At 43.2% G+C, this 3,049-nt stretch overlaps 1 long non-coding RNA gene across 1 annotated transcript in view; it reads right to left on the bottom strand.

Moving 5' to 3' along the window:
* Positions 1-2,751, bottom strand: part of LOC126501395 (uncharacterized) — a 12,943-nt gene extending 10,192 nt beyond the window's left edge. Inside the window, exon 1 of the long non-coding RNA XR_007591668.1 lies at positions 2,661-2,751. This is a non-coding gene — a long non-coding RNA (uncharacterized lncRNA). The remainder of the gene's footprint in view (positions 1-2,660) is intronic.
* Positions 2,752-3,049: the final 298 nt, after the last annotated feature.

Below are 3,049 nucleotides of genomic sequence, written 5' to 3' on the forward strand. Positions count from 1 at the left end.
AATTTTATGTTGTTCATGTTTATTTTTAGGTTAATAAGGTATTCTAGATACATAGAGATTATATTTAGTATAGATAGTATAATCTTCAGCCTCTTTAAAGAGCTGTAGAAAATGGCCTTTAAGCTAACCTAGAATTCTGTGCCGAGACACAATTACTCCTGGCGACACCACTCTACTCCCGAGAGAACGTTGAGCACCAAAGACACTCCACTGGGAGTTTGTCTTCTTGGCAGAATTGGCCTTTGGGTTAAGAAAAGCCCATACCTCATCTACTGACAAAGATATGAAACAGGATTTTCTTATCTTGCCAAGACAGGGTAGGATAATTCTAAGAAAATTCCTTGCATTTGATAATGGTATGTCAGTCATGCTAGGCCTTAGCCAAAGTTGGTTGACTCAACATTGCGAACGAGAATTTGGGTGATTGCCCAGGTAGTCTGTTGTCTCTGTCATTTATGGCACGCTTTGGATATCGCTCATTTGTTAAGTAATATTTATTCCCTTCTCGGATCTTTGACGGAGTTGAAGATTATATAATTGTAATTACTCTCTACATTATTTAGACTCCTTGAGATAGAATGTCTGGTAAAACTTTTGTTCTCAATATAGTTTGTTATATCTATTATTTATTTTTATTGTTTATAGTTGTATTTAGGTTAGTTCTGTCTTATTTAGACAAAAGGAGGGAGATGTAGGGATAAGCCCTCCCCTTGGGGGCGGGCTGCCCTCAGGCGTATGTTTACTGATATATTCTGCTGCGCGCCCCTTCCGCGCTCTCTCCTGTTTCCGCTGGCCACTTCGCTGGAACCTTGGTTTTGTGAGTCTGGTTTTGTTATTAAATTTGTTTAAATATCAATTACTGGTGATTTATTGATCCGACCGCTGCACACCATGGCCAAGGCAACTTGAAAATAAAATTTAACTGGGCTTCTGGTTTAAGAGAGTCCATGATGGCAGCAGAAACTACTGAGAGCTCATGTCTCTTTTTTTCTTCACCCTTTTATTGAAAATATATTCTTGCTGGGCAGTGGTGGCACATGCCATTACTCCCAGCACTCTGGAGGCAGAGGCAGGAGGATCTCTGTGTTTGAGGCCAGCCTGGTCTACAGAGTGCGTTCCAGGACAGCCAGGGCTACACAGAGAAATCCTGTCTCAAAAATACATTGTTTTCTCATACCTCCTGATTGGTTTCCTCGTCCTCTACTCCCAGTTCCTTCCCCCCCCCCCCTCCGCCCATCCAAATCCACTCCCTATCTGTTTCTCACAGAAAAGAGCAGGCTTCTAAGAGAAAACAACCAAACATGATCAAATAAAGTATAATAGGATAAAACAAAAACTATCACATTGAAATTGGGCAAGACAAACTTATAGAAGGAAAAGAGCCCAAGAGAAGGCACAGGAATAAGAGATTACTCGTTTGCCCATAAAAACATATGTGGAAGCCATAATATATTCGCAGAGGACCTGGTGCAGACCTGTGGAGACCCCGTGATTGCTGCTTCAGTCTCTGTGAGCTCCTATGAGCTTGCTCTGTTGATTCAGAGGGCCTTGTTCTGGTGTCCTCCATCCCTTCTGGTCCCCATACCCCTTCCACCAACTCTTTCTCAGGGTTCCCTGAGCTATGAGGGGAAGAATTTGATGGAAACAAATTATATATCATGACATAAGTGTATCATTAGGAGCCATTACATCATTACATTTTTTAAAAAAGGCCGTAGTATTTGAAGGGCTCAGATAGACCGGGGCATAGAAAACATGGCTCTGGTATGCCTTGCCTTTCTCCCATATCCTCTGCCTTGTTAAACTCTTAGATCATGTTCCTAAACCGAGCCACCAAAGTGCATTGCCTTATTTGACCACTTCCTCCTCTTAAGACTGACCTCCAGTTATCAAAGTATTAAAGTCCAGCAATCAAAAGTCCCTTTTGGCTCAACTAATTAACATGCCTGATCAAACACAAACCAACTCATCTTAACACAGGGTTTCCCTCTATCTTTATGAACTGCCATTTGCCTTCGGCCACATCTGTCTCCTCTCTGTCCAGAGTGGTCCTTTGTCCCTCTAGGGCAAATATCCCTCCCCTTGTCACTTACTCCTTTTCCATCCTCATCCTGCATCCTGTATCCTCTGTCTTTGTCTCCTATTCCCTGCCCTTTGTCCTCCAGGCAAATAAATCTCCTTTGTGTTGAGAACTTGATCTTGGTGTGTCTTGTGCCCACACCAGTCCATTCAGAGCAGTTTACGTTAGGTTCCTGGGCTGTCTAGTCTGGTTCTTGGTCACCCCAGCAGTATTGGATATGGGTTGCATCTTGTGGCATGGGACTTAAGTCAAATCAGATATTGATGGTTACTCCCTCAAGATTTCTGTCACAATGGCCCTAGCATATCTTGCAGGCAGGACACCATTGTCGATAAATGGTTTGTAGCTGGTTTGGTGTTCTGTTTCTCTTGGTAACATACAGAACACCTTCCTGTTGCAAGGAGCTGCTTGTTGGTTCCTGGCCACCCGGCTAGCTTAGACCCAAAATAATCACAAAGAAACCACATTATTTAAATCACTGCTTGGCCCATTAGCTCTAGCTTCTTAATGGCTAACTCTTACATCTAATTTAACCCATCTGCATTAGTCTGTATATCGCAGCCACATGGCAGTGGCTTACCAGCAAAGTTTCAGCATGTCTGACTCTGGGTGCGGCTCCATGGTGTCTCCCTGACTCTGCCTTCCTTCTCCCAGCTTCAGCCCAGTTTCCCCCACCCTACCCCCACCACCTACCTGAGTTCTGCCCTATTAACAGGCCAACACGGTTTCTTTATTCATTAACCAATAGAATCAATACATAGAAGGACCTCCCACACCACCTTCCTGTACCAACGACACTAGGACAGAGGGTGAAGGCTCTGTAGGCTCCGATCTGACTTCCCCACATGCTCACACACTTCCTTTGTTCATTTGTTTCTGCCCTTATGATGCCTTTAAATAGATGGATTTTCATGACTCAGGCCATAAAATTTTTAATTTATATTTACTTACTTACTTGCTTTACCAAGA

The sequence above is a fragment of the Alexandromys fortis genome, unplaced genomic scaffold (assembly GCF_014885135.2).
Source record: "Alexandromys fortis isolate MF-2015 unplaced genomic scaffold, M_Fortis_MF-2015_v1.1 scaffold_41, whole genome shotgun sequence".
Classification (NCBI taxonomy): domain Eukaryota; kingdom Metazoa; phylum Chordata; class Mammalia; order Rodentia; family Cricetidae; genus Alexandromys; species Alexandromys fortis.